Below are 14,294 nucleotides of genomic sequence, written 5' to 3' on the forward strand. Positions count from 1 at the left end.
AGATATTCCCAGGAACAAAAATCCTTAAAAACCTTTATTTTACACAATGTTCCTTGATTCACAAAACAAGTTTCATGAAAAGATGTAGGCCATTACATTCTTTTAAATCACTCATTTCCTATTTGTTGCTCTTGCCTATTAGGTTTAACATTAATCAGTCTTCTATTTTAGAAAAACTGCATTGATCATTTCTACTTTCAATGTATGTTCTGATAATAACAAAATAACAAACACACAAAAATATCCAAGAGTGTATGGTATTATCTTGCTAATAAAATATCAGATTTACCATCATAAAAAATGTTCAATCATAAAAGCACAACTACAATGCTAAGACCAAGGTAATTGTTACCATATGCCCACAGGCCTATCCAGTTTCAAACGTGCTAAGATATTCTATAAAGAAAATCCATTACTCTGGACATGCTATCATCCCACTTCTCAGAGACTATTCTAACGATGGAATAGCAAAAGCACAAAATGACATACACACAAAGCCGCTCCCTGCAGCATTATTTATAGTAACAGAAGACTATTGTGAAACAAAGGGGAACAAACAGAGGACTAGCTATAAACAGAGCACATACGGCAATAGAGAGAGAGAAGAAAGTAAAGCAAACAAGATGACCTCGATACACTGACATGGAAAGATCTCTAGGATATAGACTGTGAAATGAAGAAAGCAAGGTGCTGGACATTATATATAGAAAAATACATTATAGTTAAGAACAAGGGAGGGAGGACAGAGAATTTCTGTATGTCCATACATATCTCTATGCATGTATAACTATATACATACATGTTCATCTTTGTGTGGATATGTATCTATGTGTGTGTGTGCATGTATATGTGAGTGTGCATGCATGGCTAACTTGTGTGTGTGCAAGCGTATCTGTGTGCACACATGCATGTGTATATATGTATTTGTGTGTGCTTGCGTGTATGTTTGTGTACATGCGTATCTGTGTATAATATGCATGTATAACTGTGAACAAGCACCTGAGGATCTGTGTGTTTCTCTGTGTGTGCATACTGGTGTGTGAACATATCTGTGCACACATGTGTACCTATGTACGCATGCAAGCATATCTGTGTGAGGGATGTGAGGGCATGCAAATCTGTGTTTCTATGTGTGCTCCTCTATCTGTGAGTGTATTTGTATGCATGCAAATGCTTCTGTGTGTGTGCACATATATCTGTGTGTGCATGTATGTGTGTATAATACCTATAGAGGGAGGAAGGGAACAGGAATAGATGCTAAGACTTCTGAATATATCTTATACTGTTCACTTTAAAATCAGATACATTTTATATAATTAAAAAGCCAAATTACAGCAAACTTTTAAAAAACTCCTAAAAAATAAAAAGCAGCGTATAAAACATAATTCACAGTTTAATCACAGTGAGAATTCATCCAGGTGACTTCTGAGGTTTCAGAATTTTTTTTTTTTTTTTTTTTTTTGGGGGACAGAGTCTAGCTCTGTCGCCAGGCTGGAGTGCAGTGGCGCAATCTCGGCTCACTGCAACCTCCACCTCCCGGGTTCAAGCCATTCTCCTGCCTCAGCCTTCCAAGTAGCTGGGACTACAGGTGCGTGCCACCACGCCCAGCTAATTTTTTTGTATTTTTAGTAGAGACGGGTTTTCACCATGTTGGCCAGGATGGTCTCGATCTCTTGACCTCGTGATCCACCCGCCACAGCCTCCCAAAGTGCTGGGATTACAGGCGTGAGTCACCGCGCCCAGCCTGGTGGAGAACGTTATACTGGGAAGACGGGTTGATAGCACCTGTATCTATTCATCACTAAAAGACAGACATGCACACATCTGCCTACAGTTACAAACAGGACTACACAGAAGCACTGCTGTAGTATTCTTTCACCAAAAAAATGAAAAGCTAAAAGAAAACTGAAAATGAGTATGGTCAACCCTTTAGATCCACCTACCAGTTAACAAAAATACAAGAAATAAAGAAATGTATTAATAATATAGTTGTTTTGTGTATGCACTCACACAAATCTAGAATATCAGATATTCTCTATGTCCAATAACCCTGTTTTTTCAACAAATAAAAAAACAAAGATAAGGAATTGTTGTAGATGAAAACAGATTTGAGAGATACCTGTAACAAGTGCAAGAGAAGGGCCCTCGCATCCTGACTAGAACAGATCAACTGTAAGAAGAGGTGTGTGAGACAATCAGAAACCGGGAGACTCACCAAGTGTTAATCTGAGAAATTCTTGTTCAATAGTTTATGGTATGATAATGGAATTGTGGTTGTAATTTGTAAATGCTGAATTTGTTAATGCAATCAAATTATACACAGGATTTTATCCAAATGAGACATACGGATGAAACAAGTCTGGTTATTTAGAGAAGTTTTCCAGGGGACAATGGTGATGCAGCAGTCCATTACACCATGGCTTCATGCAGTGAAAATTCCTATAATAAAGTTTAAGATCCAATTTTAAAAATTGAAAATGAATAAAAACTTTAAGGGAATTTTATTTCCAGAAGGATAGAGCAGATGTACTCTTTCCTATTCTTCCTAAATAAAGCAAAGAAATGCTGAACATTAAATTTTTAAAAATGATGATGATTCTAGAAAAGCAGGAAAAGTGCAGTCCAGCTCAAGTCCTCGGGTATCAAGAAAGGACAGTGGTGATTTCCTGTTTTCATCTTGCCCTTTTTATCTCAGACTAGCAACTGAAGAACCTGGTCACCCATAAATGCCAACAGGTCTTTACTTCATGACTATTATAGTCCCATGAAGATTTTCTTTAAAGATACAGGCAAGATTATTCTAAAATGTGTATAGAAAGGCAAAATTGTTTAAAAGAGCTAAAAGTTGTTTAGAAGAGCTAAAAAAAAGTGGGCGGGGGGTAAAGGAAGAAAAACTGGGAGAAATCAGCCCACCAGATTATAAGACTTTTCAGACAGCTGCAGTAACCAAGACTGTTTGATACTGGAGAAGGAACAGAAACACAGATCAATGGAACAAAACAAAGAACCCAGAGAGAGTCCCCCCAACATCCAAGTATGGCAACTAATTTTGATGCATTCACCAAAGTAATTTATGGAGAATAGAATCTTCACTATAAATGACGCTAGAGCATTTGGATATACATAGCCCAACAACCCCAAAGCCTTGACCTAAACCTTACATCTTATACAGTAATTAACTCAAAATAGATCACAGATCTCAACGTAAAACTTTTCGGACCAAAAAAAAGCCAACACAAGAAGAAATTCGCAGGGCATATGGCTGGAAGATGAGTTCCTAAACAGGACATCAAACGCATAACCCGTTAAAAAAAATCAATTGGACTTTGATAAAATTAAATAGTTTGAATATGTAAAGATCTTTGCAGAAGATGAAAAGACAAACTACAAACTAGTAGAAAATATTTGTAAGCTGCGTATCTGACCAAAGGACGCCTACGTAGAATATATAAGGAACTCTCAATATCAATAGTTTAAAAAAAAAATCCAATTAGAAAATGGGACAAAGACATGAAGAGACACCTTCCTAGAGTCCTGAGGATGGCAAACACGCAGCAAGAACGTGCTCGACGTCACAGCCACAACGGAGCGGCACGTGCAAACCACGAGGAAGCACCGCTACACATACCACCAAACATCGGCCAGATATGGCAAAACTAGATGTCCCAGGCATCGCTGGTGGGAATGTAAAACAAAAACGTAACTCTGGAAAAGGGTTAGTCAGTCTTAAAATAAGCATATAATTACCATAAAAACCAGCAACCCCACTCCTGGACATCGATCTGGAGAAATAAAAACTTATGTCCACAAAAAAGCTGTACATAATTGTTCAAAGCAGTTTTATTTATAACAAAAACCTGTAAACAACAAAAAACTCCAACCAACAATGATGAATGGTTTAAAACATGCTGTGGTACATCCATCCATGAAATCCTAATTAGCAGCAAAAAAGGAACAAACTGTTGACTTATACAACAACTTGGATGGATCTCAAGGGTGTTGTGCTCAGTAGAAAAAGAGTCTCTAAGCCAGGTGCAGTGGCTCATGCCTGTAATCACAGCACTTTGGGAAGCCAAGGCAGATCACGAGGTCAGGAGCTCGAGACCAGCCTGAACCAGCCTGGTGAAACCCCGTCTCTACTAAAAATATAAAAATTAGCCGGGTGTGGGGGCATGCACCTGTAATCCCAGCTACTCAGGAGGCTGAGGCAGGAGAATCGCTTGAACCCAGGAGGCGGAAGTTGCAGTGAGCTGAGATCGCGCCGTAGGCCTCCAGCCTGGGGGACAGAGTGAGACTCTTGTCTCAAAAAAAAAAAAGAGTCTCTGAAGGTCATGAATGGTTTATTTCATTTATATAACATTCCAGAAATGACAAATGTATAGAAATGGAGAACAAATTCATGGTTACCCAGGGTGAAGGTTGCTGGAAGCAGAGGGATGGCTGAGCCCACAGGGCTAGTGTGAGGGAGATCCTCAGGGTGGTGCAACAGTTCTGCACCTTGACTGCATTGGTGGTGACAGGAACCCACACCCAAGATGAAATAACACAGCCTTACGTGCACACACTGTACCAGTGTCAACATCCTGGTCTGATATTCTACTACAGGTAAGTTGTCAACCACTGGAGGAATCTGGGTGAAGGGGACACACAGGGTCTCCCTGTACTATCTCTGCCACTTCCCAGGAGTCATTAATTATTTCAATGTAAAACATATTTTTTAAAAAGGTGTTGTTCACTCTAGGAGTAAGTTTTAAATGGCAAATTAAAGCTCTCAATTTAGGTTGCTAATACAACTGCAATCTATCTTTCCTATTAATATGTATCTATATAACTCAATTATACTGGTATAAAAATATTCACATTTGACAAGTGAATTGCTTCATAACACCCTTTCTCAAACATGAACAGTCTTAAATTTTGGAAATGAACAAAATTTCAACAGTGCTAATATACTACAATGGTACTGAAGCAACAATCAGATTTAAATAATATGTAGATTTTTAAAAATAGATTTTTAATAAAAAAGCCCTATGAAGTTTCAAATATTTCAAATATACTTTCAAATCTTGAATTTTAATTCTGTTTTTAAGTAACAAAGTTACTTAACATTATAGGGAGAAGGTTGCATCAGTTAGACTAAACGAAATATGCTTATTGGCAAAGAATCTTTCATGTACAACTTGAGAAAATCTAGAAAGATTCTGAAGCATACCATGTATAGCTGCACAGCACAGCCACGGCAAAAACAAGAAACCAGGGAAGAAAATGGTTTTTCCTCCAAGTTTTGAAAGCCAAGATTCAGGCAATAAGTACTATGTGTTCTAGTGAGTACAACTTAACAGACTGAATAAATTCGGGGTCACAGTCAGGTAAGGTCTAGTTTTCAGAACTCAGTATTATACTGGCTAATGCTTATAATCAAGCAGCTCAGCAGACCAACTAATCTGACATGCAGAAGAGAGACCTCTGACACTACACTGGACCAGAAGGGGGTCTTCACACACCAGCCTTTCCAGCAACTGATGGAAATGTTCAAACTCAGAAACGACAATTCCAACACAATCTAAAATTTGATTCCAGAAACCTAAAAAATATGTTAAGATGCTTTCCCAAACAAATTCTACAGAATGGCATAAAAATCATGTTATAAACCCAGAGATTAAAAATCTGTTTTAAAAACACATTTAGATTAAATAAATATCAACCTAAAAGTATGACTCAAATATCTGGTGTTTGCAATAAAGAGATAAATAAAGCAAGTCACTGGACTTAACCTCGAAGTATTGCACTACAGGAAGCACACTGTAACACCTATTTCAACACCTACAGAGGAGGAGACTCACCTCAGTTGTTCTTGGCTCCCACTGCCATTCTAGGAGAATATCAGTGTTTGCTCCCATTCATCAATTTCTTTTTTTTTGTTTTTTTTTTTGTTTTTTTTTTTTGAGACGGAGTCTCGCTCTGTCACCCAGGCGGGAGTGCAGTGGCCGGATCTCAGCTCACTGCAAGCTCCGCCTCCCGGGTTCACGCCATTCTCCTGCCTCAGCCTCCTGAGTAGCTGGGACTACAGGCGCCCGCCACCTCGCCCGGCTAGTTTTTTGTATTTTTTAGTAGAGACGGGGTTTCACCGTGTTAGCCAGGATGGTCTCGATCTCCTGACTTGGTGATCCGCCCGTCTCGGCCTCCCAAAGTGCTGGGATTACAGGCTTGAGCCACCGCGCCCGGCCCCATTCATCAATTTCATTCAGAATCACACGAGGAATCGATGCCACCCAGGCCCAGGGTGGCTCTGGGGAGTTTCTGACATGAGCTTGTGCTCATCCGACAGAGCCAGTGCATGAAAGTTACTGGCCGGTTGTAGCTCCTCCCTACCTTGGCAGCCAAGGTCAGCCATAACAGAGCTCCTGGCCTTTCCCTCTGTCCAGAGCAAGAGAGTCTGAGCTCAGTCAGCTTGCAAGTGATTACCAGAGCAAAACGGAAGCATTAAATAAAAGGTTCTTACACAGTAACAGTAATGACAGTATGACTTTAAGTACTGGGGAGTCGTAAGGCAATTTTGTAACTTTGCTGGAAGTCATAAGATAACTTTGTAATTTACTGTTAGAAGGAAAAAATAGGTGAACGGCCTTTCAAAGTTCCTCACTGCTTAGAGGTCGCAGCCATGTAGCAAACAGCCTAAAACTTCTGATTGTGGTCATTTCTAAGTCATTCAGCATTCAGGAAACATTTTTCCCACAGAAATGACTAAGCTTTTATAGATCTAATAAAGTCCGATGAAGATCACCTAATGCATAAAGCAGCTGAAATACTATGATACAGTGGTCAAAATAATTCAAAATGGCTAAACTAATACTATTAAGTACTCATAATTAAAACAACAAATATATAACTAAATAATGGTTAAGAAAAGGTATGTTAAGGAAAGGTTTACTTTTATCTTGAAGAAAGTAAACGAAGACTCGATGAAGATTTTACAGGAAATGTCCAGAAACACTCCGTGGGAACGCCGAGTCCAGAAACTCTGGGTGAAGACTCGTGACTTTCACACAGTCCAGCACAGGTGACACACAGCATGCTCTCACATATTTCACCAGTATTTACTGAACACCTACTATACTGAAAGCATTACTCTGGCTACCAAGTTTCCTACTGACCTTAACAGTGTTAGGTGACAGTCTAACAAGTAAAGACAGGCAAACAAATGCGAAAGAGAAAATAAGAGGTTCTAGAAGGACCTATTAATAGTATGGGGCTGATCACACAATAGCCCAGCCTCAGAAATCACCAAGAGAACTCATTGTGCACCATTTGGAAGACAGGGAAAGTCCCATCCCAGAGACAGGTGGAAGCCCCTGAGGGACCTGTCATGGGAAAACGCCTCCACCGCACAGGAAGTAGGTGACCAACAGCCTGTATCAGGTCTTCTCAAAGTCTCAACGCGGCAGGACGCTGCCTCCGCAAATATGTTGCCTCTGCAAGCATAATGCTCTTTTCTGTCAGGAACCTCAAAGGCCAAAGGTCAAGATCAGAGAGAACAGCAGGGCGGAGAGGAGGAGAGAGAAGGACAGGGAAAATGTGGCAAGGAGAAGAATGAGGCATGGGAGAGATTTAATTCAAGCACACACACTGGGGGCTTGGCTCATTTAGAAAATACCTCCCAAAGACTGTCAGGGGAGAAACAGACATAGCACTCCAAATTAAGGAAGGAGTCATGGAGTTGATTCCATACTGTACTCCAAACTTGCCCACAGCTACCCCTTCTTCGAAAAATGTATGGAGTTATACATGTCTACTGGAAAGTCACTTCTTTCTCCCCCAAAAAGGGGAAGGTTACTAAAATTCACTAAGCGTCTACTCATGAGATGCCAGGCATGGCCTATATACAATATCTGATGTCCTGTGAGACAGAAGGAAAAACTGTCCCTATTTTAGCCTCAGAGGTAAAGTACCCCAAGGTCTCCCAAGTGAGTGAAGAGTGCCACGATTAGGTCCTGTTATACAAAAACACATAGCTCAGTCCCCCACCTCAGCACTTCAACCAAGAGTTGACTTACTGAACAGCTGCAACTGCAATATACAAATGTCAAAACAAAAAACAAAAAAACAAAAAATAAAACTACACTTGGGTTGTTTGTTGTTTCAGTCATCTGTTTATTTTTATATTCACTGGGCTGAACTACTACTAGGAAATCCATCCCCCTGCAGGATGCAACCATGGGCCCCCTGCTCAGACTCTGCAGTCGCCGGGCTGAACTACCATGGCAAAGTCTCCTTCTATTTTTCTTGGCTTTCCGGAGGTTGCTCCTGGCTCCATGTAAACCACTTTCTGATCAATGTGATGGCAGCAGTGGCCCCTCTGGAGTGGCGGCTGTGAAGACGCCAGCTGCAGTGAGGGAGGCGTGCCCAGGGCTACACGCTCCACGGAGCTGGCAGGATCTCCATCCCCTTCCGAGTTGGCAGGTATGCATGTGCTCGGGGCAGTGCTGACATGCCCGGCACTCTGCTGGCTCGGCCCCCTCCAGACTTAGGTCACCAACAAGCGTGGCAGAGTGGCTCCGGGCAGGCCTGCAGGCACCCCTTGGGACAAACAGCCTGGGAGCCATACATGGCATGTTGATGGTGGGAGTCAGACAAGTTCCTGGGCAAAAACGGGCAGGTCCCCTATGAAACCCCACCTTCAAGCCAGGAACAATCTGAAGCCTGGGGGCCGGGCTGCCAGTTCCCAGTGAAGTCCACTGCCGGGAGTGCAGACTTCATTGATGACCATACAGCCAATCAGATAGTGCTGTTCCCAGGCCCGCCATGGCTGTCCATGGACCAATCAGCACGCATCTCCTCCTTTCTGAATCCATAAAAAAGGCCAGTTTCAGCCAGACTCACTCAGAAATTGGGACTACCAGCTGTGGGAAGGAGCTACCCACTCCAGGTCCCCTCTACGCTGAGGGCTGCACACTCCACGAGCCAACCTGCCTGCAGAGAGAAACTACCCACTCCAGGTCCCCTCTCCGTTGGGGGATGCACACTCAACGGGACAACCTGCCTGCTGATAGGAGCTACCTACTCCGGGTCTCCTCTCCACTAAGAGCTGCAATCATCCGGACGACCTGCCTGTGGAGTGGAGCTACCCACTTAGGGTCTCCTGAGAGCTGCACTGTGGCTCAATAAAGCACCTATTTGCTTTGCTTACCCTCCTGTTGTCCATATACCTTGTTCTTCCTGGATGCGGGACAAGAACTTAGGACCAGCTGAATGGTGGGAATGAAAGAGCTGTAACACAAACAGGGCTGAAACACGCCCTGCCACTCGCCATATTGCAAGCAATGAGAAGGACAGAAGAGCTGTGGCCCTTCAGAGAGCCCAGACCTAACAGCTCACTGAGCCAGGGCTGTGACATCCTCTTTGGGGCTCTGTGGTTCTTAGTGTCTCCAAGCCTCCTGGGGCCACGTTTCCTGGTGCCCGCAGTGGAAGCCGCTTACAGAGCGCCTGGTTCAGCAATAGCCTCACACACAGCCAGCACCTGGAGCTGCCTGCCCTGCCACAGTCGGTATGCCTGGCTGTGAGCAGTGGCCAGACCCCACGCTCGCTCACACACCTCTTGCTGCTCTGTTCCTGGCTCGCCCTCAGCAGGCGTGGGATCCGGGCCGGCAGCACAAACTGAACGAAGTCTGCTGGGCCAAGTAGGCAGAATGAGTCCAGCGGGCCTGAGCAAAACTCAGACAAAGGCGCCACGGGACATAGAGGTTTCTGGCTGGAAAAGTGACACGCCAAAGATCCTGTGACAAGAGGTGGTGCTCAGGCTGGCTTAGCTAGTTGGACTTCCACGCTTCATCACTGGCTGTATGTGGCTTGGAGACCTCCCACAATTCAGGGAGTTCGTGACTTTGCCCGTGTTCAGTCAGGGATGGGTGGATGGGTGGCTTGAAGGTGTTCTCCATTGACTCCTGAGACCATCACCTTGGGTGCGCAAACCATCTTCCAGACTGACACGGATGCCTGTGATGTCACGTGTAAGCTCAGCATTGTAGGACTCACCTTGGGGACAGAGGACCATGTATCATTTGGCCAGCTCAGAGGTTGTGGGTAAGCCCCTTGGGTTGGTGAGCTCTCGCATCATGGAGGGCTGTTCATCACCCAGGGAGTCCTTCCACATTTGCCCCGAGTCCCACTGCAGCTGCTTCTGAGAGCACCTAGCACATGCACACAGCCTCCCGGCCCCAGGATAGGTTGGATCCAGTACTCTCCAAGAAGCTGGGTTGCTGTATCTGCCCTCTGAAATGGTGACCACCAAGCTCTCCAATGTTCTCAACGACATCCTCAGAAATGAACTCTGCCAGGCTATTTTTCAAACAAACTCTGTAGGTAAAGCTGCAGACATCTCAGTCCTTAGGACCTGTCTCTCACCCTGAGCACTCAGAGTCCTTAGGACCTGTCTCTCACCCTGAGCACTCAGAGTCCTTAGGACCTGTCTCTCACTCTGGAGCACAGCATTGGAATTGGGGACAGGACAGCAGCCAGCTCTACCAGGAGTGACACTCAGGTCATCAAGTGGACACTGGGGATGGGGTTGTAGTGTAGCCCCTCCAGCACTGTCAGCTCTGCCTTACAAGCTGCTGGGGCTGGGACTCCCTGGGGTAGAATGCTCAGGAGCCCAGGTAGAGTCTAGAATCTAGTCCACTTTAGGTTACTTTATGTTAGTGCCCTAGGCCAAGCCTGTCAGGAATTGGGCTTCTGCCAAATGAGTGTGGGGAAAATAAGAGCCATGGCCAGGCCTTCCTGGGTGGGGCTGTAGCCGTAGCCTAGGAAATGCAGAAGACAGAGCCCCTGACTTTTTGGCTGCACAGGCTTAGAGTAGAGCTTCCTGCACACAGAGCTGGGGTAGAGACGAAGATAACAGGCCATGGCTCAATTTCTGGAGACTCAATCTGTTCTCACTGAGAAAGAAGGTCTCTGAAAAATATTAAAACAAGTATTCCTAAAGGTAAATAACCGAACAATTATGGTTAATTTTAGAGATTCTCTTCAATGGATGAAAAGCCCTCCATAGCTTTTCAACTAGGGACAATTTACATTTGGCAACTTATAGAGACACTGTTGGTTTTCACAACTGGAAAGGAAGTTAGGGGAATGCTACTGGCTTCTGGTAGAATGAGGACAAGAATATTCTCGACACTCAACAGTGCAGAAGACAGACCCGCCCACCACAGCAAAGACATATTGGGCCCAAAGCACCAATAGTGCTAGATAGAGCTAAGAATGCCTGCTCTGGAGGCTTCCATCCCAAAGCTGGCATAACTGAGAAGGCAGAGTCAGACAGTCAGAAGTTGATCACCAGCCCTGTAACTGACTACTCAATGCCCCTGAATTTCAAGTAACTTGACTTGTTAGACCTCAGTTTTTTTTTTTTTTTTTAATCTGTATAAGACTTACCCTGAAGTTATGTTGTAAAATTTCATGGAAAATACGTGAAAGCCTGTCATGAGTGTCGTATACTGGGAACTCGTATCATGGTAGCTACTTGTTTCTCAAATTTGGAGAAATCATTAGATTATGTAAGAACAGATCTTCACATAGCTTAGTCCAGCCTACCCTTTCCACAGAACATTCTACAACTGAAATGTCCATGCAAATCCACATCCACAACACCCTCCTTTCCCCCCGACCGCCGAACCTCCTAGAATTATTTCCGCCTGCTACTGAGTATTGTTGAGGTCTCTTACTCTACACAAGTATTAAATATTTTTTCTCTCCTAGCTGATACATTTTCAACTAATTGTAGCTTCCAGCAACTCAGTGCCTAAAAGTGCCCTATCTATGTAATCACCCCACCAATTTTATTTTTAATCCTTTTAACTACCCTGTACTATGGGAATTATCATTGTTAAAATGGAATCTGAGAAATACAGAGACATTAACCCACTTGTCTGAGGCACAAAAAGATCAAGAGCCATGAAAAGATTCTCCAGTTATCGGCGTTATCAATTAAAGTTACATCTGAGACAATGTCATCTGATTACAGGGCACAGTGGCTCACGCCTGTAACCCCAACACTTTAGGAGGCCAAGACATGAGAATGGCTTGGGCCCAGAAGTGCAAGACCAGCTTGGGCAACATGGCAAAACCCCATCTCTACAAAAAACAAAAAATTAGTGGGGCATGGTGCATGGTGGCGAGCACCTGTAGTCCCAGCTACTCGGGAAACTGAGGTGGAAGGATCACTTGAGCCCAGGAGTTCGAGACTGCAGTGAGCTATGATTAAGCCACAGCACTCCAGCCTGGGTGACAGAGTGAGACTTTCTCTCTCTCTCTCTCTCTCTCTGTGTGTGTATAAAATAAAATATTAAAATATTAAAACGAGTATTCCTAAAGGTAAATAACTGAACAATTAAGGTTAATTTTAAAGATTTTAGAGACATATACTTATACACGTGTATACACACACACACACACACACGGATATATTTAAATAAACCGTGTTATGGATCTGTCAAAAGAATTATAAAAAAATACATTGCACAAGCTCGCTGTTTTCAGCTAAGAAGCAGTACATCAAAGTTTGCAGCGCATATTACTTCAAAGTTACGGTATTTTTTTCTAGATTGAATTTTCCCCTTTATGTATGTGTGAATATTCTGATATAAAATATAAAAGTAACATAAAATGGACTGGATTCTAGACTCTATCTGACACATAAAGAAAAGACAAGTGAGAATCTCCGGAGTCTCATACATTTCCCACATTCTGTGTTTCTAAAAGTGAAATAAATGTCTAAATTTCTGTAAACTTATTAAACACTGAAAAAATAGCTGCCTTTGTTTAAAGAAAAAAGACATGCCTCATATTAAATCATATGCTATTTTTTAAACTTAGAAGAAAAATGACATGTTATTACTTTTACTCAAGTTAAGTACAGTTAAAAATACTAACCTTGCAGTAACTGATGTGATTTAAAGAGAGAAAGAATGAACTCTAGCAAATCAGAAGTACGGCCAGCTTGACTTGTTCCACAAGAACTGCATCTAATAATTTTTTAACAGAAAGCACTCGCTACAACTGACGCCAGTTAAGGCTCAGCAAAAAACATATTATTAAATTGGTCTGCTTATATCCTATTACAGACTGCTTATGAATACTTGATTTTATTTTATACAATTGACAAGAGTCGACAGGAAAGGACAGGCTTAATGACAATTAAATTAAGATCAACTCGTGTATGTGTCACACAGGAGGATGCATCAAGTGTGCTGAAGAAACTGATGGGACATCATCGGAGCACGAGTCTGTCATATCGCACAAGTCACCCTGTAATATTAGCAGACTTCCTACAACAGCTCACAAATCCAATAGCTCTGAAAGAGATGGGCCAACAAAAGAAAGATAGGCATTGACTTTGCATTTATAACACCAGATCGTCTGCCATTAAACTTAATTTTTAAATCATTTATATGATTTAACGACTCAGCCTGAAATTTTCAAGCTGGTAGCAAGATGAATAGCACTGCAGAGATCATGTGGATGAGTACAGTGTCATTTAACCACCCCCCGTCCCACTAACAAGTGACAGCTGAGGTACTATAATATGTCCCAAACACTTAAAGTATAATGTCATCACTTAGGAGACAAGTGAAAAAGATATTGGCATTTATAAGAGATTGATGAAATTAGTTCTAAAGCATTAATTTCTCTTAATACCACTAAAAGAATTGTGTGCACTCTGGAGATATTTGATCTGAATTAAGAAAGTGATGAAGCAATTGATTAATTGGAATTTAAGCCATCAGTCACCAGATCCATCAACAGCTTCATTTACATTCTAAACAACCAGCTCACAGTCCAACAGATTACTCTGTGTTAATACACAGTCAATATGATGCCATAAGCAACCTGCCATGCTGTACTGACAAGCACCCAGCTGCCAGTGTTCAAGCTGGGATACGCTGCATATATTAACACTTAGGACTTCCATCATATCTAAGATTTAAAATGTTCTTATTATAATAAACAATGTATTATCAGATTTTTTTCAAACCAAAACTAAAAAGCAATAAAATAGTATTAAAAGTGTTAGCAGATACAAAACTTCAGTACATTTGTAGTCTACTGAAAACAAGTAGGCAATAAGAAAACTTTAATTACTTAAAAATCACACAAACAGAATTTCTAAAGCTAAGAATTCTTGAAAGCAATATTATAACACAAATTTTTTATTTTTATTTTTTATTTTATTTATTTTATTTTATTTTATTTTATTTATTTATTTATTTTTTCCTGAGACGGAGTCTCGCTCTGTCACCCAG

At 42.1% G+C, this 14,294-nt stretch overlaps 1 protein-coding gene across 1 annotated transcript in view; it reads right to left on the bottom strand.

Moving 5' to 3' along the window:
• ATP9B (ATPase, class II, type 9B) overlaps nt 1-14,294 on the bottom strand; it is a 305,353-nt gene that overhangs the window by 218,093 nt on the left and 72,966 nt on the right. The window lies entirely within an intron of this gene.

The sequence above is a fragment of the Mandrillus leucophaeus genome, unplaced genomic scaffold (genome assembly GCF_000951045.1).
Source record: "Mandrillus leucophaeus isolate KB7577 unplaced genomic scaffold, Mleu.le_1.0 Scaffold16, whole genome shotgun sequence".
NCBI lineage: Eukaryota > Metazoa > Chordata > Mammalia > Primates > Cercopithecidae > Mandrillus > Mandrillus leucophaeus.